Source organism: Notolepis coatsorum, assembly GCF_963971535.1.
Source record: "Notolepis coatsorum genome assembly, chromosome: 3".
NCBI classification, from domain to species: domain Eukaryota; kingdom Metazoa; phylum Chordata; class Actinopteri; order Aulopiformes; family Paralepididae; genus Notolepis; species Notolepis coatsorum.
The window spans coordinates 89,310,370-89,338,091 of record NC_140167.1 but is presented as its reverse complement, the minus strand read 5'-3'; the positions used below and the strand labels follow the sequence as shown (position 1 = coordinate 89,338,091).

The following is a 27,722-nucleotide window of genomic DNA, read 5'->3' as shown; positions in this document are numbered from 1 at the left end:
AAGTTTTCAATCAATCAATCAATCCTGCACAGTGCAATACTCCAATTCAGCCATTGGGTGGGTGGCGTTGCTGAGCGTGCCTGTGACGGTCACGTGACCCAAATCAGCCATTGGTAGAGAGGGGGCCTGTGACGGTCACGTGACCCAAATCAGCCATTGGGAGAGAGGGACCGGAAAGCGTGGGGCCTGACAGTGTGGCAGTGGGAGGAGCCCAGTATGGTTCTGCGGGGCTGCAGCTGGATACTATTGGGTAACGCGGCCCCTTGGTCTTCCAATACGGTAGGTGGCGCTGTCGTGAAAAAACTATGGTCTCCGGGGCGCGTCTATGCCTTCTACAACGCTGTTCGGTTTCCGGGTTCCTCTGATTGGCCACTAAGCCCACGTGACCCTACGCTAGCACGCCCCCCTTATCGCCGCCAGTTATCGCTTACGCCCGCGCATGCGCATGAGCCGCGACAAGCCCCTTCAATGACAGAGCTCTCATATTTGCGAATGCATAAACTATCTTAATTATGGCTATGTGTCTAATGTGGCCGTCGCTTATCAATGACTTGTTTTGTTTACATCAGGGTGAACGCTGTTGCATTTGCAAATATGAGAGCCAGCAATACGCAGCTCCAGTTAACCTAATTTATACCGTAACGAATCATTAAAAAAATATACCGTTAACTGGAATATGTTGTTTCTTTACACATATGTTGGATTATGTAATTGGTTTGTCATGACAAACCAATAAAAAATCGCTACTTTACATCAGGGTGAACGCTGTTACGCTGCCACCACCCACTTCAATGACAGAGCTCTCATATTTGCGAATGCATAAACTATATCTTAAATTATGGCTATGTGTCTAATATCGCCGTCGCTTATCAATGACTTGTTTTGTTTACATCAGGGTGAACGCTGTTGCATTCGCAAATATGAGAGCTCTGTCAATTGATAAGCGACGGCCATATTAGACACATAGCCATAATTTAAGATATAGTTTATGCATTCGCAAATATGAGAGCTCTGTCATTGAAGTGGGTGGTGGCACGCAACAGCGTTCACCCTGATGTAAACAAAACAAGTCATTGATAAGCGACGGCCATATTAGACACATAGCCATAATTTAAGATATAGTTTATGCATTCGCAAATATGAGAGCTCTGTCATTGAAGTGGGTGGTGGCAGCGTAACAGCGTTCACCCTGATGTAAAGTAGCGATTTTTTTATTGGTTTGTCATGACAAACCAATTACATAATCCAACATATGTGTAAAGAAACAACATATTCCAGTTAACGGTATATATATATATTTTTTTTTTTTATTGATATTTTTTGCACAAATCTCTCCAATATTCAAAACATCTCTTTCCACATCATCATATGCAATTTCCAGGATTTGCCTTTTTCTTTTTTGTAAGAACATACAAAACATGTAAAGGACTCATACAAATACATTAACAACTGACATGGAAAATAAAAAAAGACTTACGAAAAAAGAAACATACTATACTATACATTATGCGTATACATCCCTGATATATATACTTTGCATGTAGACCGAACTACCTTCGAGCAGGTATGTGCTGCATGCATCCTCTATCGGGATGCCACCCTTCTCCATATTGCATGTGAGAGAAAGCGCCCCAGACACATGCAGTTGTGCATAACATGCATGCACGCATGTCTCCAACACATGTATGTGGGTACGTGTATCACGTAAGCATGTGTACATGCCTCATATGTGTGTGTGTGCATCTTCCTGGTATGTGACTGTACTCCTATCTCTTGAACGGTATATTTTTTTAATGATTCGTTACGGTATAAATTAGATTAACTGCCTAACTGGAGCTGCGTATTGCTGGCTCTCATATTTGCGAATGCAACAGCGTTCACCCTGAAGTAAACAAAACAAGTCATTGATAAGCGACGGCCATATTAGACACATAGCCATAATTTAAGATATAGTTTATGCATTCGCAAATATGAGAGCTCTGTCATTGAAGGGGCTTGTCGCAACTCATGCGCATGCGCGGGCGCAAACGATAACTCGCTGCGATAAGGGGGGCGTGCTAGCGCAGGGTCACGTGGGCTTAGTGGCCAATCAGAGGAACACGGAAACCGAACATCATCATCATTAGGTGGCTTCTTCGTTCCGAAGGTTGCCTATCACTCTCCAACCCATTCTGTTTGATTGATTGATTGAAAACTTTATTAACAGATTGCAGAATGGGTACAATACAGTACAGCTCAATACACACAATTGTTAAGGGGATGCAGACCAGAGAAAGACTTTCGTCTTGTTTACATCAGGGTCCCCCATTTTCAATTCATCAGGACATATATGACATACAGATAGTCAGTACTGTCCCCACTTCTTCTCTCCAACTCCGTGACTCCGCCTCTCACTCCACTCCAATCACAGCGTTGTAGAAAGCATAGACGCCTCCGGCGTTGCAGCCACATGCTTGGTTTAAAATAACCGCATCGTTATTGAACCGTTGAACGTCGCATCACCATCAGTATCCTCGCTTCCTCCAGTGAGTCTGGTCCTCACTCCTCCTGCTCGTGTCTAGTGGGACTGACATCTGAGCCCCGTCCTCCTGGTGCTGGAGGCTCGTCAGGTAGTGACTGAAATGTGTTTTATAGTCTTCAGTGTTTAAGGGGAGTTATCCGTTCTTACTGAGTTGTTAGCAGCGTCCGTTCTTATCGCTCGTGGGGGTTGATGTTGTTAGCCTAGTTAGCATAGCCAGCCTATATTCGTTACTGTTATCTGGTATATTTCGGTCGTTTTTCCCTTCGGTAGCAGGAGCTATTCTTTTCTTAGCTGGTACCGCTGTATCTGTGGCTTGTGTTAGCTTATCTGGGGCTAGTGTTGGCTTAGTTGGGCCTAGTGTGTTAGCTTAGCTTGTTAGAGTCGACTGGACCATAGATATATATAGAACACTAGATAGCTTGCCCGCGCTGCCGGCCAATGGAGAGTAATGATGGCGAGATGAAGCTTCATGAAGCATTGAGGCTTTCCATCCAATTGTACCACACATGTGTCGAAGCTTCATGGTGCATTTGCTCTACTGTGCCATCAAGTGGACAATAAATGTAGAACAGGCAGAGTGATGATGATGCCAATAAACAAATAATAATGTGTCTGTTTATCTAACAGAATGATGGCAGGGACAGAGGAGAAAGTGCTTGTGTTACTACAACATTCTATAATTTAATATAGTGTGTTTTTCTAACAGAATGATGGCAGGGACAAGTGCTTGCTTCATTAATTTTTATTCAGAAAAAGCAACTCAAAATCGACATGCCATCCTGCATTTGGATCATACAGATGTGATCAGATTAGGCACAGCAATTTAGACATTACAGCAAGTTTATATGTAACGGAGATGATATCATATGGTCACCTTTTTTGCGTTGTGTTTAACTTTCTTCGATGCCCCGAGGGAGTTTAGAACCCGGGTCTGCCGTGACACGGGCGACAGGTGACAGCACAGACCGCTACACCAAGGTGAATTCACTCTTCATGACGTGTAAAGTGTGTCTTTTTAAGTGGAGTGAGTTTAACTCGCAGTACCGCTACTCGCCAGTCACTTCACAACGCTTGAAGTCCATCGTGACTGACAGTGCCTCGCGCTACCATCTGTTATATATATATATGTTGGGATTATTAGGATACACATTTATTTGTCTTTCCCAGTACTCCACGGGATTCTCCAACGCAAAGAAACTCGTAATGAATTCCTATGTCGACACTTGTGTTGCGGGGATGTTCCGGGGAACATAGGGATGATCCCGTGTTGGAGACGCGTTGCGCACCAACCCCGAAGCCATTTCCTGAATCAGTGACGCGGAGTGGGGCTTCGGGGGCGGTACCCCCCGGAGTGGGGCTTCGGGGGCGGTACCCCCCGGACCGAGGCTTCGGACGTCATCAGTACGTCACCTGATACGCGCTTCGATACAGGCTCCGCTTAAAAAAAGCTGGATTGCTCGACACAAGCTCCGGAGCCTCGCTTCAAACGTCACATCACTAATGGAGAGCGACGTCACTGAACCGCCGCCATCTTGTGAGGGTCAGCCTTGAGTGAGTGAGTGAGCTGCACAGACAAAAATACTCATAACTCGCTGAAATATTGACGGATTTACAAACTGTTGGTTTATTACAAGCATTATTAACGTGGCTATGATTCAAGCGATTTGTAAAAAAAAAACATCTTTAAACTTTTTTTTTAAAATAAGTATGCAGTATCATAACTACATCTTTGATGTTTATAGCAAACCAACCCGTTTGTAAATCCGTCAATATTTCAGCGAGTATTTTTGTCTGTGCAGCTCACTCACTCTCACTCAAGGCTGACCCTCACAAGATGGCGGCGGTTCAGTGACGCTGGTGACTCCGCCTTAAGCTATCTTTGTTCTATAGATATCTATGGACTGGACGGCCTCTTGTTTCACCTTTGGTGTCCATGGACCATGGTATAGGGAGGTGTAGTCTGACGTCACAGGTTGTTCCACCCGTATTCTCGAAGACACTCTGATGCGTCTCTACAATTCGTAGCCGCATTTCTGCAGACCCCTCTCTGATTGGTTGAGCTCCATTTCTGCAGACCCCTCTCTGATTGGTTGAGCGAAGCCCCTCTCTGATTGGAAATGTACTACCAGATTCGCGTATAACGTTATTTCGCGTGACCTCGCAGTTTATTCATAACGTTATGCACATTTCACAACACAGCCAGCTGTCAGAAACTGTACATTGTAACATTGTTATTTCGCGGCCTGCCCATTTGATGTTCCCAAATCATATTCAGAAAGTATCACAGAGACTTCTATTGACCAAGGAATTAGTTATTATTAGTAAGACACAACATTTCCGTAGCAATTGACCACCAGACTCTTTCTCTTAAGGCATTAACTGGGTTAATTAATATAAATGTTATATTGTAACTGTCTAGTTACACATTGGTTCCGAAACATGTATGTTCCAGGCTCGCCAGCGAAGCCGGCGAGCGATTATTGGTTTTTAATGACAAACCAATTACATAATCCTATCCAACATATGTGTAAAGGCAGGCACACGCAACATATTCCAGTTAACGGTATATTTTTTTAATGATTCGTTATGGCGTAATCAATACTTCCATGCGTATAAATTGCGTTCGCGACCTCCATGTTTTGGGGCTATTCATCAGAAAACTCGGATCCGGGATTCGGCTCCCATCCGTCGGGCAACAACTGTGGGTTTTCAGCCTCTCTCTCTAGAGCTTAACAGAGTTTCGACTCCTGGCTAGAGGACTTGTCGTGGCTCATGCGCATGCGCACGCTCGGCCAATCAGAGAGGGGTCTGCAGAAATGCGGCTACGAATTGTAGAGACGCCACTGACTCTGATGGCACGAGACCGCCGCCATCTTGGTATGGTGGAAAACAAACGGATTTCTACGATCAAATGTATGCGTTGAGCTCCGTTTATCACATTCTTGTTAATTTCATAACCTTTTCATATAATTTGTTTTGAAAATATTGAGGCCAACATGGCATTTCACTATTTCGAAAGCCTTAATCTAATGCTGGAAAAAAGGCATGTAGGCTACTTGAAGAGAATGGACTAGCGTTATAATGGTGAAGTAGCTAGCAGCTAACATTTCTCTGCTGTTTACAGCCTCACAGCCAATAAAACTTAATTTACGATATAGTTGTTCCTTATTCTCACCTGTTATGAAATGGGTAGAGGCTCTTGTCCTAAATAAGTCCTATATTTCTATGTATGCGGATGATTCAACGATTTACACATCAGCCTCAACAGCCAATGAATTAAATACGGTCCTAAAGGCAGAGTTGCAATCAGTGATTGAATGGATAAAGAATAACAAACTAGTTCTAAACATATCAAAGACAAGTAGCATCATTTTCGGTTCAAACCATATTCTAAGAACGAACCCAGTCTTGAAACTTTTGATAAGTGATGTGGTAATTAATCAAGTCCAGGAGACTAACTCCTAGGGGTAACATTAGACAGTAAATTGTCATGGTCACACCATATAAACAATATAGTAGTGAAAATGGGAAGAGGGATTTCTGTTGTTAAAAGATGTGCTCATTTGTTACTTGTCAAACATAAATTACTCTGCTCACTCCTTGTATTCACTAGGAATATTCTTGTTACAAAGATCCCCTCAATTTTATATAACAATTTATCTATAAGTCTTGACAGACACAACCATTCCACCAGACATGCTTCTGCATGAGGTTTTACACTTCCAAAAGTGAGGTCGAATGCAATGAAGCGAACTGTCATGTTCCGTGGTATGCAGGAATGGAACTCTCTTCCCAGACATGTTAAGCAGGAGAATAGTAAATGTCGTTTCAAAATCGTGGTAAAACAACATTTTCAACCAAAGAAATTGACATTCCCTAATAGATAGTGTGTACGTAAATGAAAATATATGTGTCTGATAAAGAGATAGGTATATATGGATGAAAAGGCATGTGTCTGATAGGGATATATTATTAAAATATTGTATGATTGGCTGATATGAACATAGATAATGTATGTAAAAGCTAAATAGTATATTATGCTGTATTGTATTATGAATTAATTATGAGTAGGTATTATTGTATTGTATTATGAATTCATAAGGCGTATATATTGTTGTATTGTATTATGAATTTGATTAGGGTTTTTATTGTTGTTTTAATTGTCTGTATGACATGTAAATGTTGTGAGTGTATAAGTCTGTAACTGTATTTTATGTGTTATGGACCCCAGGAAGAATAGCCCCAGCACTGCTGTGGCTAATGGGGATCCAAATAAACTTAAACAGCCAGAGGTTGGCACTGGGAACCACCCAGCCATAAGACAAGACAGTATATGTTACATAGTAACACTGTTTTACTGTTTGATATGCCTAGATTAGAACATAGTAACACAGTGTTTTACCGTTTGATATGCCTAGAACATAGTAACAGAAACTATTAAAATTATCAATCAAAATAATCGATAGATTAATTGATAATTACAGCCGTAGATGGAATTATGGGTGTGTATACTGAAGTATCGAACTTCATCTTATCATGGGTTATATATATATATATATATATATATATATATAGTGTTTTGGAATAAAAGCATTTACTTTCTCCATCTGTCCATGTTTCTGCCCAGTCACAGGGAACCCAGTCACATGGAGCCCAGCATGGAGACGTCGCTGGATGTTCTGTTAAGAGCGGCTTCCTTAGTTCAGGCTGACGATGAGAAGCGTAAGTGTGGTCTTTTCCCACGTATTGAGTCACCGGGGTGAGAGAGAGGGTCTGTGTGTGGTGGAGAGAGAGAGGACAGAGATGGGACTGAGAGAGGGAGGACTGAAATAGCACTTGTGCTATAAACACGCAAAACAGCGCATCTGGTCTGTCCACTCTGGCTGGTCCAATGTGGCTGTGGTGTCCATTTTAAATAAACATTTTCCGAAACCGATACCGAAAATAGGAAACAGTTGGCCGAAAGCCGAAAGGCCGAAAATGATTCATAGAATAGATTTTTTTTACCAATGTTGTTCAGCTACCTGATTATGGAAAAATATATGATTATGGCTAAACTTAACTTAAATAATCACTATTATGGGTCTTTTTGTATCACAAACAGTACTGTATTTGCAAATCTGGTATGTCATAAATGTATAGATGTAGCAGTACTGTCTTATCTGTATGTCATGTATGTCATATATGTCCTGATGAATTGAAAATGGGGGACCCTGATGTAAACAAGACTAAAGTCTTTCTCTGGTCTGCATCCCCTTAACAATTGTGTGTATTGAGCTGTACTGTATTGTACCCATTCTGCAATCTGTTAATAAAGTTTTCAATCAGAGAGAGAGAGAGAGAGAGAGAGATCTGTGCTCTACTGAGCACACCTTTCTAGTCCCCAGATGACTTTGGCACATTCATTCAGCTGAAAGAGTCGTACCCTTCCTGCTGACTTGTCATACAGAACCTGTAAGTTGCTTTGGGTAAAAGCATCAGCTAAATGAATAAATGTAAAATGTGATCTCTATTTGAGGTTAGGAGTGAGGTCTTCAGCAACGTAAAGGTTAGGGTAAGGGTTTATAAACAACCCCCACCCCCCTCCCCCACCCCGGGGCAAAACGGTGTGAAAATAAGGAGTCCCGTATATAACAAGGTGAATGGTTCAAAACACATCAGATCTAGCTTTAGACCAACTGCTGTTTAACAAGTCCTTCTTGTACACTATGCAGGGTTCCCACAGACATTGCAAAATGAAATTCAAGTACTTTTCTAAGCATTTCTCATTTTAAAAGGGCATTTAAAAGGATACAATTCACTTTTAAATGCAGTTTTTTATAGAAAAAAAAATCTGATCCAATATTTATTGCTTAAAACCAATTTCCGACAATTAGTTACACTTCAAATAAAAATAAACTATTCTTGATTCGGAACAATTATCATGGATGAACTAAACTTCCAATGTGAATGGTTCATTTGAATTTCAAGGACTTTTTAAGCACCTTGTAAAGAAAAAATTTGCTGTTTTTAAGGAATTCCAGGCTTTGACTTTTCTTTTTCAAAAATCAAGCACTTCAAGGACCTTGTGCAAACCCCGACTATGGCGTAGCAACAGTGTGATATACGGGATACGGACAGCAACATTAGGTCCTGTGTACTCCTGATGGTGTAGGTCCTGATGGTCTAGGTCCTGATGGTCTAGGTCAGGGGTGGGCAACTTTGTATATGGTGAGAGCCCCTACATTTCCACACTCAATCTGGGGGGCCGCATTGTTTATCGGCAGTCCCGCCAGTAGTACCCCATCACTCAAATAGCACATAATAGTCACAGATGTGATAAATAAGACATATAAACTATTATAATTGGTTGTAACTTTGTTTTTATTCCATTTCAAACTCATTTAGTAATGCTTAATTTCAACTTTATGAATTTATAAATACAGCTGAATTTGATAGTATTGCTGTGTAACCCAAATATATAAAAGAAATGACAAATTATAATTAAGGCTTCTATTAAAATAAATGTATGAACTTAAAGCCCACTGCTCAACAAACACAAAGCAGCATTCCTGCTGCATTTCACTACAACAGTAAATAAAAAGTGCAATAATAAATGATTTTGTTAAATGTATAAACTTTTATCCTGCTACTAAACAACATTCCTGAGTGCTTCATATCCATAACATGCATTTCAGCGTTATTAGTGTTATCTGAACACTACAAAAGTAAACAAGTAGCCAAGTGCAATACTCATCAGAATAATTAATTCTTTTTTGGGAAAGGAGAGCCAGCCCCCCCCCCCCCCCCCCCCCCCCGGGTTTTGTTTCAGGTTTGCGTTTTGAGCGTGGAAGCTGCCGTAGGCGATGTCACACTTGAAGTGAAATGAATAAACAATCGGGTTGAAAATAACGTTACTGCCCTCTTACCGTGCACCGATGAGACTGGAGGAGAAGGATCCCAATTATTCGACGCCGATCTCCTAGATCCATTTCCGGTTTGTATGGCGCAATAAACGCCGAAATCATATTATAGATTATTGCGTTATGGCAGCGATCCATATGCATTGCACACCAGTGTTTGTCTGTAGTCTCGTAACGAGATGTGACTGCCAGAGGAATTTCCTCGACGCACCGATGACACTATCCGGTTTTGAGTGTGTAACTCACCCGACCATCCACCAGGCGGTGGTATTGAGGCGTTGCAGTCCCATTTAGGGTCCCACTGCAGCACCGGAGGTTGGGTGGATGAATTATGAATGCCATGGTGAGAGAATTTAATATTGATCTCAAAAACGCTGTACAGCGATGTTGGCGGTCAACGCATGGCGGGCAATAATGCTGTACAGCGTTTTTGGCGCTGGATGTGTTAACACTTTCAGTGCCAGCCATAACGTTGATTAATGTCCTTGGATGCCAGCATCCACTTCAATGATAGCGTTAAAAACACATAATCTATGTTTTAAATTATGGCTATGTGTCTAATCTGCCCGTCGCTTATCAATGACTTGTTTGCAGTCAACATTGTCGAAACGGATTGTTTTTTAATCGGTTCATATCCTTTTTATAGCATTTCGAAAAGCTAACCTTTTCTAAAATTTTCGGAAAATAGAAAGATTCCCTCATAAACGGCATTTATTGGAATATTCTCGAATACACTAGACACTAGGGCTGTCTTAAATACTTCGAAGCTTCGAAGCTTCGTTCGATGGCACAAGCTTCGAACATGAAAAAAAAATCGGGAGTTAAAAATATATATATATTTTTTTTAGCTTCGATTTGTGTGTGTGTGCATGGGGCCATTGGGTGGGGCCGGGGGACAAATACACTGGAGGAAAGTAACCCAGCTCAGCACTGCCCAAATTATATCATCACTATTGCCTGTTTGGAGGATATCATCCTCAAACACATATACACCTACATGCCTTGTAGAATTCCACACATAAGAAAGAAAGATACTGGGATGAATAAACAAAATGGGAAATAAAATGTAGAAATGCATGCAATACATAAATAAATATGAATCTCCAATATTATATGAAATAGAACATTTAGATAAGGTGCTACTGCGATGTTTTGGTGAGTTCTTTGTTTTTTTGTGGAAGTAGCCCTTCTTAAAAATGCATGAACATTCACTGATAATTGGTCTGTAGTGGAGTCTACAAGGTCTACATTGCCGGACCATGTAGAATCCGGACCTTGTAGACTGACATCATTCTGTGCATAGTTTAGTCTACACAGGCCATATTTTAAATAATCAAAATCTTACTTCATTCATCTTAAACATTCTTGATTTGGGGGTTGCAAATTAGGGATGCACCGAATGGGAAATTCTTGGCCGAAACCGATACCGAAAATAGGAAACAGTTGGCCGAAAGCCGAAAGGCCGAAAATGATTCATAGAATAGATTTTTTTTACCAATGTTGTTCAGCTACCTGATTATGGAAAAATATATGATTATGGCTAAACTTAACTTAAATAATAAATAATCACTATTATGGGTCTTTTTGTATCACAAACAGTACTGTATTTGCAAATCTGGTATGTCATAAATGTATAGATGTAGCAGTACTGTCTTATCTGTATGTCATGTATGTCATATATGTCCTGATGAATTGAAAATGGGGGACCCTGATGTAAACAAGACTAAAGTCTTTCTCTGGTCTGCATCCCCTTAACAATTGTGTGTATTGAGCTGTACTGTATTGTACCCATTCTGCAATCTGTTAATAAAGTTTTCAATCAGAGAGAGAGAGAGAGAGAGAGAGAGATCTGTGCTCTACTGAGCACACCTTTCTAGTCCCCAGATGACTTTGGCACAGTAGACAGCGTCAATGTGAGAGAAACAATCCCTCCCCCTCTCGCTCTGAATAATATGCATATTAGATCACTCAGTGATATATATAGTAAATAAGGATAAAGTATGTTAAAGACGCATTTATTGGACTTGTTGCGCGCAGAGTTTACATACTGTAGAAACAGCGCGACTGCCGAGGAGATGCATTGCTCCCGAGTCCCAAGAGGAGTATCACGCAGGACAGACAGCGTCAATGTGAGAGAAACAATCCCTCCCCCTCTCGCTCTGAATAATATGCATATTAGATCACTCAGTGATATATATAGTAAATATGTTAAAGACGCATTTATTGGACTTGTTGCGCGCGGAGTTTACATACTGTAGAAACAGCGCGACTCCCGAGGAGATGCATTGCTCCCGAGTCCCAAGAGGAGTATCACGCAGGACTGAAGGACTGAAGAGCTCACAGCGCGCATGTAATGAATCCGCGTTTTGATGACATCATCACAACAACACGCGTTAGGTTGCTTCTGTTTCGGTGAAAAAACTCTTTCGGCCGAAAGCCGAAAGGCCATTTTCGGCCGAAAACTTTCGGTGGCCGAATTTTCGGTGCATCCCTACTAAAAATCTATGGACAATTTAAGAACACGATCACAAACCTCCCTACTTCAGTGTGTAACTGAGTGTGAGTGAATTTGTGAGTGAATGGGTGAGTGAATGGGTGAATGTGAGGCATGAGTTGTGAAGCGCTTTGGATAAAAGCACTACATGAATACAGTTCATTTGCATGACCTTTTAGTGGCAAAGTAGGCAGTGGAAACAGAGTTGGCTGGATGCAGCACTACATCTTAAAGAAGCCTGGATGAAACTACATCTTAAAGATGCCTGGATGTAACACTACATCTTAACACTTTGAATGCCACGGGTCCGGTTCCCCGGAACCCTGTTGCGTGCCACCACCCACTTCAATGATGGAGCTCTCATATTTGCGAACGCATAAACTATATCTTAAATTATGGCTATGTGTATAATATGGCCGTCGCTTATCAATCACTTGTTTGCAGTCAGCATTGTCGAAACGGATTGTTTTTTTAATTGGTTCATTTCGGTTTTATACCATTTAGAAAAACGCTTGTTTCTTGAAACTTCCAGAAAATTTCAGAAGATTCTGTGATAATCGCCCTTTACTGGAATACACAACACGTTGTCATTTTTCGGCCTATTTATGAATAGTTTTCAAATAAACGCTAGATTATCGATAGTATGTGTACTTATGCACGCTATAGAAGCGGGCTGAAAAATCTATTTATCTTATTTCCTGATCGCACACACACAGATACACACATGGCACATGCTGATATATAGGTGAAAATAGCTCTGATTATCCCAAGACTGGTAAAATAGATTCCTTACCTCGGATCAGATGTTCTCCAAAAAGATGATTGCAATTCCTGATCGCCATTCCAAATATCGATCGCGTTTATTGATCCAACGCTGGGTACTGGAAACACACGTTTTCCGCTGTTCTGATGGTGGGCGATGACTCCAGTAGGCTCGGATTACATGTCTGACCAGTAAAATGTGGAAGTAGGACCCTCCCCCCCCCCCCCCCCCCCCCCCATGCGTTTCAATCCAATCCAAAGGGGTGCAGTACCATCCGGAGAGACGATAGGGGGTGGAATTTTCCCTGTTCGAGTTCAGACCGATCCCCACTGGTAACATGAGGCTAGATTGATGAAAAATCTAAAAACGAGGTCTCTCTGGCACTCAACGGTTGGCATGAACTAACGAGAAATCTCATCGTTGGCACTCAAAGTGTTAACGAAACCTGGATGTAACTACATCTGAAGGAAGCCTGGATGTAACACTAAATCTTAACCCTCGAGTCAACCTTTAAAAAAATCACACCTTTAGCCCTTTGCCGAAAACTGCGATAGTGTTAAAATGGGGTTAGGGGGTTAGCCTCATCCATCCTTTTATCATGTTACTTATGAATCATTCTAATTTGAAACTGTACAGGCTGTGTATTCAAAATATGTGTTTAACATGGAAGTCAACCTGTTCATTTCTGCGACTAGAGTGGAAGGTGTGACACTTTTATTCCATGCGCCATTAAAAAAAACTGATTTTTTGTAATGTAGGTCAAATATGTGATGCTGAGCTACTTTCCTGGCATATACATATAATATAGCCAACGCTATCCACAAACGCACGTGAAGGATACCAGGCTAAAACAGGTCTGATACCAGGCAGGGAACAAAATAAGCACCTGCCAAACGCCAATGGCGTGTAGATTTCCTCTTTGGCTGGTAAATTACAGAGGCTACTCAGCCACTCTGGCGTGTAAAATAATTGGGAGCCATATAGTAGGGTCATCTGTGGCACTTCCGTGACCGTGGAGACCGAAGGTCCGTTTCTCAATGGATTTGTCATCTAGGAGGGTTAATAAACAAATTTAGCCAGGGTGTATTTTTAATGGTTTGACCTACAATGATGCACAATACATGGTTTCAGAGCTTATTTTGATCAAGGAATACATATTTGGTGTTTATATAATGATTTGACCTATTGTTGACCTTCAAATGCAAGATGGCTGCCATTTTTCTTTTTCAAAATCGTCACAGGGCCTTCATATTAGGCTCTAATGAAAGCTCTGCTCATGATGAGTTGAATAATATACAGTACAAGTACACAGAAGTAATCTCTGAGGTCAATAAAGTCAATGTTTGTGTGTAAACAACAGTTACTGATTTGCGGTTTTCCATTAAATAGGGTAGGCTACTGAGAAAATGGTGTCCAGTTCATACCATCATTTTCATAATGAACCAAAAATTATTTTGCACTATAGCCTAACATAAAATAGTAAGGTTAGTTGATTGAGCCGAATTTAACCCTTGTGCTCTACTTATTTATTTATCTTACTTTGGTGTTAACAAAAACTCTGGGTCTGAATGTACCACCTCACTGGACAGTGCACTACCACTGCTATCAACCTGGGCGTAAATGTCCATGGCATGACAAGGAGTAAAGATCTGGTAGACACTCTGCACAAGAGTGGTGTCTGCATCAGCTATGCAGATACACTGCTCCTCTATGACCACTGGGCTCTGATGGATGTGGAGCAGAAGTGTGCAGAACTGACAAAGGTTTGCCAGTACAGATGTCCCCCTGGTAGCAAGAGTGAGCCACCTGCTCGTCCCAGGGTAGATCCACCAGTGGATGGGTCAGCTCCGCAGCGTGCTCGCTCTGTGATACATGCACTGTCTTGTGTAGACAATCATGGTTAGGGATGGGTACCGAATTCGGTACTTTTGAGGTACCGAACCGAAACACGTCGGTACTACAGAGTATCGATTCAAGTGAGATACGGGGGGGGGGATTTTTTTTTACCTTTTTTTATTTTCATGTCAACGTTCACACGCACAATATATGCTTACCTAGGATTTGACTTGATTCAACAACAAAGCAGTCGGAGCAATGGCAAGCCGAAAACGGTCGAAATTGTAGTTATTTGAAGTTTTGATTTTTTTTTCACAACTGAGGTAGGTAAATTAAATTTCTTGAGACTAAAGTACAGAAAAAAGGTACCGGTATCGATTCACAGGTACCGGTACCGTATCGGTTAAAATGTGAAAGGTACCCATCCCTAATCATAGTACAAGACCACCGCCTGAAGAGCAGCGAGCTCCAGGATACAGTGGTGCCCAGTCCTGCTGTCATCCACCACCCAACAAGAGCAAGACTTACTACCACATAACATACAATGAACCTCCAAGCAAGTCAGTGGTGAATGACATCATGGTGAAACATGTGGAGGCCATGCGACTGAAGAAAATTCCATTCTCCTTTCTTGTTGGTGACCTGCCCACCTACAAGACGATCACTCAGCTGAAGGCGGAGAATCCAGAAATGTTCAAGGACATCATCCCAATCCTCTGAGCTTTCCACCAGCTGATGTCCTACATCTATGCCATCTACAAGAGATTCAAGGGCTCTGGAATGGCAGACACTCTGGTTACAGCAGGGGTAGTAGTGGAGGGGTCGGTAGACCAAGCACTACGTGGAAAGCACTACAGACGGGGCGTGCAGTGCATCCTGCTCTTGAGAGAGGTTCTTATCCCAAATCAACTGTCAAAGATTCTTGAGCACAAAGAACTATCGGAAGACATCAAGGAGAACCTCAACATTCTGCGGAATGCACTGACTGAAACTCAAGAGGCTCTACCGACAGCTTACTGTGATCTTGAGAATGATGGCGACATGAAGTCAACAGAGTTTATGAGAAGCCTGGCACAGACATGGGGGACTTTTGGGTCTCGTTCTTGGAGATGTCTGACCCACTTGTACAATGTCTTGATGCATGTCATGCAAGAAATGGCTGAGTACCTATCGTCAACCTACAACATGCTGCCAGGACTGATGGCATACGACAACCATGGGGCCGCACTTTCTAAGCTACACGACGAGGTAAATAAACTACAGATAGCTAGCGTTGACGCTGCCATTTTGGTTCTGGGCGATTTCAACAGCGCGCATCTTAACACTTTGACTGCCAGGGGGCGTCTTTAGACGTCTTTGCTGGCCATGCTAAAGTTGCCGGGGGACGCTGTACGTCGTCTTTATATCAATATTTCAAAAATCTGCGATCGGATTCATAATGTCCCTCCGCTGGCCTGAGACACAAGTGTGATCTCCTCTCAATCCTCTAGCGGTTCAAGACCGCCATCTGGTGGCCGATCGGCAGATCGAAACCGGATGTCAACCTTTAACCCGGTAGGACTCACTCCATATGGGGTCCGGGCACTCGCTAATGTTAGAGAGACTCCGTCTTCACACAGTGAACATCGATCGCTGCAAATAACTCGAAAAAACAACATGATTTGGACGTATATATTATTATACAACCTGGAAATGGACCGACTATTTCAACATCCCATAATGGAAAACTGTCTACCCCACGCTGATCGCCCAACGGCCCGCGGAGACTGGGGTGAGTTTTAGCGTGTAATATTACCGTGTTCGACACTAACTGCTATGATGAACATTTGACCCACATTAGATGATTGGTATAACGCTGCCCACGGAATTATAAACGCCCCCTCGCCCATCCGGTCAACATCAGATGACGTGTAGTAACTTCTAGAAGTACGTCTAGTTGGAATTTTTTATATCGCGCTGATTGCCATCAAACTGTATTTCATCATCAATATAATGCATTTGGGGCTATATATCACGTTCTGGAGAAAGCTGCAGAAAGAGATGAAAACATACTTATACATTAGACCATACTTTACTATGAATATGTGAATGAAAAAGTTTAACGTTGCTACACAATGAACAATACATATAGGACTTTGAATGGGCCCTAATAATGGCAATGTAGCAATAGAATTTAAAAAGTTATAGCCCTGCAAAGAAGGGGACTTTCTCCATAGACAAATAGCGCTGGCAATCTATGGTATATCATTAATTTAACCTTAGGCAACCAAGTGTTAAAGGTGTTGCCGATTTTTTTTTTTTTTTTTTTTTTTTTTTTAAATCTTTTTCCCCCTCCATTTTCCTCCGATTTTCTCCCATCCCAATGTTAGTCGTATGCCAATTCCCAATCCCTTCCTGGTCGCTGCGCACTTACCCCCCCACAGTCGGATCATCTGGGAGAGTGGAGGCTACCACGTGCTTCCTCCGACACACGTCCAGCCAATCACCGCTTCTTTTCACCTGGCAGCGCGGATTCTCATCGAGAGGGCGTAGCGTGTGGGAGGATCACACTATCCCCCTCAAGTCCTATCCGCGCTTAGCAGGCGCCCCGACCGAACTGTAGGAGTCGCTGTTTACAACGACCCGGACCCACCCCGCCAGCTTCTCCCACCCTCTAATACAGCCAATTGTATTAGTGCAGACGGCCAGCCAAGCTGGTGACAATCCCGGAGCTGTGAGCTGGATTCGAACAGGCGAATCCAGCTCACAGCTCCGGGGTTGGTGACGAACGCAATCTCCGCTCGGCCACCTAACCGCCTGGTGTTGCCGAATTTCTATCAGCATGTGACCTGTCCCACCAGAGGCGAGAACATATTAGACCATGTATACTCTCAATTTAAGAATGGGTACAAGTCACAGGCTCTTAGTCCTTTCGGCAAGTCGGACCACGCCGCCATCTTTCTTTTGCCAAAGTATAAACAAAGTCTCAAGCGAACGCCGGTAGTATCGCGAGAGGTTAAGCGTTGGACTGTGACGTCAGAGGAGTCACTCCAGGCTGCACTTGAATGCACAGACTGGAATGTATTCCGTGATAACACAGCCAATATTAACGAATACACTGAAACGGTGCTTGACTTTGTCTGTACTCTGGTAGAAGAAACAATCCCCTCTACCACAATTAGAATCTACCCAAATCAAAAGCCCTGGGTAGATAAATCCGTCCGTGAGGCTCTGAAAGTGCACACCTCAGCCTACAACACCGGGCTGGTGACAGGCAACATGGATGAACACAAGACGGCAAGATACAACGTCAGGAGAGCAGTAATAGAGGCAAAACGGCGTTACAGGGATAAAGTTGAACTTCAGTTTGAACAGGCTGACTCTAGAGGTATGTGGCAGGGCCTCAGAACAATGACAGATTACAAAGGCACCCCCCTCAAACTGAACAGTGACATCTCCTTAGCAAATGATCTCAACACCTTCTATGCGAGGTTTGAGGCTGTGAATAACACCAGCCTACAAGCCACGACAATGGGGGGGGGGGGGGGGGGGGTCTGCTGATGGAGACTCAGTGTTCAGGGTAACAGAGCATGAGGTGAGGCGGACCTTTAAAAAAAGTGAATATCAGGAAGGCAGCAGGAACGGATGGCATCCCCGGCCGCATCCTAAAAGTCTGTGCCGACCAACTGGCCCCGGTATTCACTGACATCTTTAACCTGTCCTTAGAACAGGCTGTCATCCCCACCTGTCTGAAGAAGTCCACCATCATCCCTGTACCCAAAAAATCTACGCCCGCTTGCCTCAACGACTACCGCCCTGTAGCTCTCACCTCCATAGCCATGAAGTGCTTTGAGAAGCTAGTGAAGGGCTACATCTGCTCCTCCCTCCCCATCAACCTGGACCCCCTGCAATTTGCATACCGCCCTAACAGGTCCATGGAGGACGCCATAGCCCATGTGCTGCACACAGCAGCATCACACCTGGACAAGAGGCAGGGGAACTATGTGAGAATGCTGTTCATCGACTACAGCTCAGCATTCAATACCATAGTCCCCTCCAAACTCATAGCCAAGCTCAGGGACCTGGGCTTGAACTATGACATCTGCCAGTGGGTCTTGGACTTCCTGACGGGCAGACCCCAGGTGGTAAGAGCAGGCAACTGCACCTCCTCATCCATCACGCTCAACATAGGGGCCCCCCAGGGCTGTGTTCTGAGCCCCCTCCTCTACTCCCTGTACACGCATGACTGCGTGGCACAGCGGAACAACAACACAATCATCAAATTTGCTGATGACACAGTAGTGGTGGGCCTGATCTCTGCCAACGACGAGAGGGCCTACCTGGAAGAGGTAGAGAATCTGTCACAGTGGTGTCAGGAGAACTGCTTCTCCCTGAACGTCAGCAAAACAAGAGATGATTGTGGACTTCAGGAGGTCGGGGGTCAAGGACTACAGCCCCCTCAGCATCGACGGGGCACCGGTTGAGAGAGTGAACAGTTTCAAGTACCTCGGAGCCCACATATCCGAGGACTTGACATGGACCACACACATTGACAGTGTTGTGAAGAAGGCACGACAACGCCTCTACTTCCTCAGGCGCCTAAGGAAGTTCCAAGTCAGTCAGAAGATCCTTAAGAACTTCTACTAATGTACAATAGAGAGCATCCTGACTGGCAACATCACCTCCTGGTTTGGGAATAGCACTGCACAAGACCGTAGCAGACTACAAGGAGTGACGCGTTCAGCCGAACGCACAATTGGAGGGGTGCTTCCCACCCTCCAGAACATTTACAACAAGCGGTGCAGGGGTAAGGCTAAGGGAATCATCAAGGACTCCAGCCACCCGAACAACTGCCTCTTTGAACTGCTGCGGTCAGGCAAGCGATACCGGAGTCTTAAGGCGAGCACAGAAAGACTCAGAAGAAGCTTCTATCCCCAGGCCATCAGGCTGCTCAACGAACAATAAACACTATGCAACAACCATCAAATGCACACAGCACACACACCCACACACTCACTTAAACAAACAACACACTGCAGCACCCACTCTCCACACTTTAGATCACCTAAACACACTTTACACTTTATATTTATTGGTAAAGGATTTGCACTACAACTCGTACACCTTACTGTAAATTGTACCTAAATTGTACCTCATCCCATTTCTGCTCTGCACTATATAGTATTGTATATTAGTACATTGCATAGTATATTGTATATTGTATGGTAACTCAGTTACTTCTATTCTGCATTGTACATATGTCTATACTGAACACTGACCTTTTTTTTTTTACTTCTATTTTACATGCTATACTATTTTATTTCATACTTATCTTGTCTAGCACAGTCTCTGGAGCGTAACAGTAAGAAGCATTTTGTACTTCTGTATGACAACTATTAAAGAAACTTGAAAACTTGTTCAAGAAGGTGGTGATGGGGAAGGTGGATGGAAAGAGAGGAAGTGGAAGACCAAGAAGAGGCTGGGTAGACGACGTCTGTGATTGGAGTGGAGTGAGAGGCGGAGTCACGGAGTTGGAGAGAAGAAGTGGGGACAGAATGGGTTGGAGAGTGATAGGCAACCTTCGGAACGAAGAAGCCACCAGGGGTGTAAAGTACTTGAGTAATTGTACTTCGTTACAATACTTAAGTACTGTTTTGGGGGATTTGTACTTTACTCGAGTATTATTAGGTTTGTATACTTTGTACTTTTACTCCATTACATTTCAGAGAAAAAATACATACTTTTTACTCCTTACATTTAAAATGCAGACCTACAAAGTACAAATCTCACAGGTCCAACCATTTAATTAGTATATTTTAATTGTTTATCTGGCCGAACTAACGTTAACGTTATTAATCCTGCGACCGCAGGTAAACAGCCAATCAAATCCCCATCAATGGAAAATGAACCCGCCCATACCCATGCTGATTGGTCCTTGTGCAACACTAGAAAGCAGGGATCTTTGATTAAACACCTGCTATCAGAAGAATAGACAGTCAGATCCGCATTATGCTGTGGTTAATATTGTGATATTATTCAGGGTACTCCAGTATTCTGTCTTCTGTCTGTCTTCAGCATTGTCTATCGCAGAACACATTCCATTGTGGGCAGAGTGTACGCTTGGTTTCATTCCAGCCTTGCCTAAACACCAGCTGATGATTTCACTAATTGGCTCACCTCTTCAACTAACTCACCTGGTGCAATGTATAGTTAAAATGAAAGCTTGGCCCACGATGGAATGAATTTGAGACCCCTGGTCTATCCCTTTCAAAAAAAAATTTACTTTTACTTTTTAGTACTTAAGTACATTTAAAAGTAGGACTTTCTGACTTTTACTCAAGTGTGTTTTTAGCCAGATACTTTGACTTTTACTTGAGTCAGATTTTGAGACTGTACCCATACTTTCACTTAAGTATAATTTCTGGGTACTTTTTACACCCCTGGAAGCCACCTAATGATGATGATGAAACTTGAAACTATGGAAGGTGGTTGCCAGACTACTGGGCAATGCTCTCTTCACTGTTGGATGAACAAATGGAGTTCTTCAACGATCACTTCACCCAGTCGATGACAGGGCTACCCTACTCCTGCCAGCCCCTCAATCTTTGGATAGAAACAACTATTAGGCCGGGAGCCAGGTCCACCCCTCAGGATGTTTTTTGCTACCTTTTTTTCATTATTATTTCCTGTTATCCTATACCTTGGGCCATCATGAGTTGATAATGACCACCCCCAAATCACCCCCGTTTGGCCTCAGGGGCCAAAAAAACCTCTTTTTGGGAAAAGCTTCTGGCGAAATTATGTAATTGCAAATATGAGGGTACTGCAACTGCACAAATGGTCAAATAAGTCTGAAACCTTGCATGGTGTATCCTGACACATAGGGGAAAAGTATCAGAATAATACTCTGGGCCTTACTACCTTTCTATTGTCAAATGTCACCCTCAGAATACCCCAAAAGACAAAAAACATTCTGTCTGCCTGACAAATGGTCATCAAAAGTGATCATTTTCAAGTATTTTATTATACATGTTGCTGCTTCACATGGATATAAAAACTTCCCACATTTATAAGCTTCAATTTAAGTCCAAGATGACCTTTCTATCTGGAATATTACACCTGCTATGACCAAGGTTCTCCATTGTACCTCAAATCAAGAAAATAGAACATATTTCTTCTCTTTTTTTCTCCCTTATTTTTTATATCTAAAAAATATATTAAACAAGAGTTGAGACTTAAGTAATGTAATGCTATACTATCAGGAGTTAATTACATGAAAAGTGAACCATGTTACGCCCCCTGGTGGACCGGGGTATCACAGTGCAACATAAAACAGATTGAGCAAAGGAGGGTTCAGTCACAGAAAACCCGGTAACCAAATATGAAATGTATTGAACAAAGTCCAGGCAACACAATGAGCAAAATGACTAGTGTGCAGTCTGTTATCAAGAAGTAAATAGAATCAACATGACTAAACTATAGATAGATATTCTATACAGCCAAATGGAGAAAATAAAATACAGCTCAAACTAAAAATAGAATACATTTATTTGGTTCTTAGACCCCTTTTGCTGCTTACTCTATTTGCTGTGATCCATTTGCTGACTAAAATCATTTTCCTCATCATCATCATCATCCATATTTGTATGGATTTCATCTGCTAAGTCATCTTCATCTGTTTCTTCTTCTGCTAAGACATCGACGAGGGCTTTGGGGATGACGTCGTCACCCTCACACCACAGTGGTTCTAGCTTACCAGTCTCCGTGTTAATGTGAAATCCATGGTCGAGAGGGGATGGGATCTCCGGGTAGTGCTCATGAGCAGCGTTGCAGTTGTGGTAGGACGGGGTAAGACGCCGTCCTAGTAGTTCGCTGAGCAAAAGTTCGCGCACGGATGTGCACGAGCGCACACAAAAATGCGTTCACAATTGTCACTGGACTCGTCGCGCCGTGCGCCAAGTACCCGGCCGGCCCTTATCACCTAGACTTTGCATAATAATAGGATACCGATAGCATAACAACTAGAAGAGCCAAACCAAAATACAAGCCCTGTACCAATTGGTGGGGGTTTGCTTGATCTGTGGTCCCGACTGGAAGGATGAGACATTAAGTTGTGCTTCAGTCTGAAGGAAACTGTCCTTCTGTAAACTAAGTTACATTGTTAATTTAGTTTGTATTTACTTTTCTAGTTTAAGTTAATTCAATTAAAGAAATTGTAACTACTATTACATTTAAAACATTGTTATGCATAATAATCATCTGTTCTGTGCGCAAGCGAGGGAACATGTATGCGCGTGCACGTGGCGTCTGGGCAGTTCCCATATTACGACTGCACCACTGCTCAGTGCTCATGAGCCCTCTTCCAGACACATGCCTGGAAGTTGACTCTTCTCATGTGCTGTAAGAGGACCCTCTTGCAAGGTGGAGAGGTCAATGGAGATACCCTCAATGGAGAAGCTCAAGGCTTGAGCCACACATCTTGACTTTATCTCTCTTGCCTCATCAACCTTCTTGATTCGACGACTGAAACCATAGAGGCGACAGGTGAACTCTTCAACATCACTGAGAATCCACTCATCAAGCTCACGAGTGCTAGTTTTCAACACTAGTCCATTGAGGCTTTTCTAAAAGATAGAATAAAATTAACAGTAAAATCAGAACAAATAGTTACCAGAGCAAGAGTCCATGATCAAAATAACAAAACCAGTCCGCGTCTACATATGTGAGCACTGCTGCTTTGATTTCAGCCATACCTTGAGTCCTCTGCTGAAGACGTTGACATTGGACTCCAGTTTTAAGCCAGTAGGCAGAAGAAATCCGCTTAATCAGAATAATACTTTTTCATGCCACTGTAAATACTTTTTCATGCCACTGTAAATACTTTTTCATGCCACTGTAAATACTTTTTCTGTCTCTCTCTGTTCCAGATCCATCCAGTGACCTACTGATGATTAAAATAGAGGAGGTTCAGGACACGCTAGACCCACCCACGGATATGTCCACTGGGCTGAATCAGGAGCCCACAGACCACCAGAAGACCAGTATGTTACTTTTATTTTTCTTGTCATCTTTCTTTGTTTCTTTTTCTTAGACATCTTTTTAAGTCAACATTGTTGAAACGGATTATTTTTTAATCGGTTCATTTCCGTTTGATGAAAGTTCCAGAAAATTTCTGAAGATTCTGTGATAATCGCCCTTTACTGGAATATATATACAATATATACAATGGTGGAATGAACTACCCACCCCAGTTAGGACAGCCGAATCACGTCCAATCTTTCGCCGTCGACTAAAGACGCACTTCTTCAACCATTATCTGAATTAAAAAAAAAAAAAAAAAAAAAAAAAAAAAAATCTAACCCTAACTAACCGTACTGTCATGCACTTGTCCTAATAAACTAACCTACACTGTAGCACTCAACACTTTGATGAACATTGTTGCTCAGCTGATAGAGTTGTGCCCTTCCTGATGGCTTGTCGTACAGAACTTGTAAGTCGCTTTGGATAAAAGCGTCAGCTAAATGACTAAATGTAAATGTAAATGTACACAAAAAACTGTCATTTTTCGGCCTATTTATGAATAGTTTTCAAATAAACACTAGATTATCGATAGTATATGTGTACTTATGCACGCTATAGAAGCGGGCTGAAAAATCGATTATCCATTTCCTGATCAGCACACACATACACAGAAAGGGGGGATGCCTGCCCCCCCCCCCCCCCCTCCTTCCCAGTCCCCACTCTGCTGTTCTCTCTGCCTGTATGGCTCTGATCAGCGTTGGCTTGTTGTTAGCTTACGCTAACGTAACGTTAATTTCGGCCTTTAACACGATGTGGTCATAAAGGAATGGCAAGGATTGCAAAGCATGTTAGATGCATTTGACTTGTTGCGGAATAAAACAGCAGGGACTTGTTTTGGGTCGCAAAATAGGCACACTAGCCTTGCTATGTTTTTATTTTTTATCCACTTTTTTTCTCTCGGAGGTAGCAGCCGTCGCATCTTTCAGCGTCAGGGGTCTGCGCTTTAAAGGGACGCCGCACCCATCGCTTCTTGATTCTACTGCGCAGGCGCACCAACCGACCTGTAGGAGTCACTGTCCACAACGTCCGATCCCCACCCCTCAGTTTTCCCTCCCCCTAATACTGCCAATTGTATTAGTACGGACGACCAGCCAAACTGAAAACAATGTGGAGAGCTGGGCTCGAACCCAGCGTCTCCAGCATTGGTGGTGAGCGCCTTGCCCACTGCACCACCTAGCCGCCCATACTAGCTTTGCTATGTTGCAATGTGCGTGTTCCAGACGCTACTGCGCTGTGCTGTAGAGCAGATACGACTCTCCACAGGATTTTCAAAATAAGAGTATCGATATGAACCGAACGTTGCTAGCTGCCGGAGCCATGGATATTATGGCTGGAGCTGCGCTTCTGCGGAGATGAGACTTGTCACAGGATTTTCAAAATAAGAGTATCGATATGAACCGAATGACTATCGCACGGGTGCTACTGAAGTAAATCCATTCATCGCACAGACCGATGTTGCTGTAGCACGTGCGACATATATCTCGCACTGTTCAGCCCTGCCATATAGTGATAAACCTACATTAAATGTATCTCCTGGTCACACTAACAAATTGGCCGCCTCTTGTCAAAGAAATTGATATACTGTATAGCTGTTACCATAGTTACTTCACATAGCTGTTACCATAGTTACTTTAGGTAAGGCCTAAAAGAAAAAATTGTTTGTTGCCGGTTGCCGACCGACCCTGCCGATTTAGGTGCGACCCAATTTATTTTTAGTTACATTTTTTTTTTTTTTTTTTTTACAATAAAGTTTCATACAAATCTTAGTCAAACCTTTAGTATTATGGATATTAAACATGCTGGCAGAGTACATGCATCCATGTTGTTGTGAACATTTTAATTAAATAAAGAAATTCCCTATCCATAGTCGCCGTCGGAAAGAATAAAATAAAATAAATTCCCTACCTACCCATGGCCTTAACTGACAACCAACAGGAAACAAACAATATTTTCTTTTATGCCTAAGTGTTACCATAGTGACTTTACATAGCTGTTACCATTGTGACTTTACATAGCTGTTACCATAGTTACTTTACATAGCTGTTACCATAGTGACTTTACATAGCTGTTACCATAGTTACTTTTCATAGCTGTTACCATAGTGACTTTACATAGCTGTTGCAAAAAAGGAGGTAGGGACCGCACTCGGAATATCGTTGTTTTTATTTTTATGCACAAGTTGTTATAGCGCACAAAACGTTTTCAGCCATCCGGCCTTCATCAGTGTGCAAATGACAAATGTGACAAACGCAACTTAAAGGGGAACTATTTTACTATTTCTTTCACTATTTGGGCACTTTTACACAATTCCTGTGAGTCTATGGAACACCTCTGTAATATATATATTTTTTTTATTCATTGTTTTGTATTTCTAATCAAGTCCTCAAAAACAGCATTTTTCTACCTCAAGATCTCGAGCCGTTTTGAGCCTGGGCTCCTAAACCACTGCGCAGCGGCGTCGTCGCCTGAACATTAACATGCAGCGGTGTCTCTCTGACATCACATATCGCGCACATTTTCAAATGACTCAGTTCAGTGAGGGTGAATATTGTGAGAGGAGAATTGGAAGAATGCGCCAATATGAGAATTTTGAGACATAGATCATATTAATATAAGTTCACATAGCTAGGAAACGATGCTAAACACTCAAAGGCCATTTATAAGATGGTTCCCCTTTAAATAGGCTGTACTTGACAACAGGTGGGAACAATCGGCAATCAGTCAACAGGCTAGGTTGACGTCATGATTAGTAGCAGGGCTAGATTGACAGGTAGATATCATCACAGTATCGCATAAATGCGTATGATGGCTATGTATGAAAACAACAAATTGATACATATTACAATACAATATTTTCAGACCTGTATGGAATAAAAAAGACAGTACATTGGGGGTATCGGGTTGTTAGACCGTTCATTAAACAGTGTACTAGTTTTTTGCTCATACAGTAGATAACTTAGGATAGCACCTAAAGGAATGGAGCTCATACAGTAGATAACTTAGGATAGCACCTAAAGGAATGGAGCTCATACAGTAGATAACTTAGGATAGCACCTAAAGGAATGGAGCCAAAATGGACTCTTCATTCATCCCAGATGGAATACATAGATTTGAGCCGATGTCAATACAATATACAATTTACAAATCTGTATGGAACAAAAAACAGTACATTGGGGGTATCAGGTTGTTAGACCGTTCATTAATCAGTGTACTAGTCTTTTTGTTTATACAGTAGATAGCTTGTGATAGCTAAAGGAATGGAGTCAAATTGAACTCTTCATTCATCCCAACTGGATACATAGATTTGAGCCGATGAATCCATATACATTCCCGTTGCAAAAGAAGTTGTTCATGGTTGCCACCCCTTCTATTAAGAAAAAACATCTCTAGACCTACACTTGAGGTCATTAATTTTATGATCCATTTCGTTAAAATGTCGTGCCACAGGGGAATTAATGTCAGTCCGCTTTATATTGCTTCTGTGTTCGTTCAATCTGATTTTTTTATTTGCGGGATGTCTGTCCAATATAGTATTTTTTACATGGGCAGAATAATAGATATATTATGTGTGTGGAATTACATGTTATTAGCGATCTGATCTTGTAATTCTTCCCGGTGTGGGAGTCGTGAAATGTGTTTGTTTTGATCATGTGGCTGCAAGATGTGCATGATCTACATGGGAAGCTTCCATGAATAAAAGGCTCTGGCTTTGAATACGAGTCCGCTCTAACAAGGCGTCCTTCAGGTTTGTAGCCCTTTTATGTGTAAAGCGTGGAGGGTGTTGGAAGCGATCATTTAAAGTTCTATCCGATGATAGAATGTGCCAGTGTTTCATGACTGTGGACTTGATAACGTAACTAAATGCATCATAAGTAAGGACATAATTAATGGTGCCTGGTGTTCTGTTTCTTTCTTTCTTCTGGAATAGTTATTTTCTTTCAATTTGGTTTACAGTGGCCATGGCAGAGTTAAGACACTGCTTTGGGTAGCCCTTTTCATCAAATCGTCCCAACATATTTTCACTTTCGGAGTGGAACTCCTGAGAGCTACAGATACGTTTGAGTCTGTATAGTTGACTTACAGGCAGGCTTCTCTTTAAAGGCACCGGGTGGTGACTAGAAAACTGTAGGAGATTGTTTTTATCCG

The 27,722-nt window shown here is 42.4% G+C and overlaps 1 long non-coding RNA gene across 1 annotated transcript in view; it reads left to right on the top strand.

The window, feature by feature from the left end:
* The first annotated feature begins 7,158 nt into the window (after window positions 1-7,158).
* The window catches only part of LOC311225007, a 44,680-nt gene continuing 24,116 nt past the window's right edge, over window positions 7,159-27,722 (top strand). The window contains exons 1-2 of the long non-coding RNA XR_014619486.1: window positions 7,159-7,243; window positions 23,423-23,536. This is a non-coding gene — a long non-coding RNA (uncharacterized lncRNA). The remainder of the gene's footprint in view (window positions 7,244-23,422; window positions 23,537-27,722) is intronic.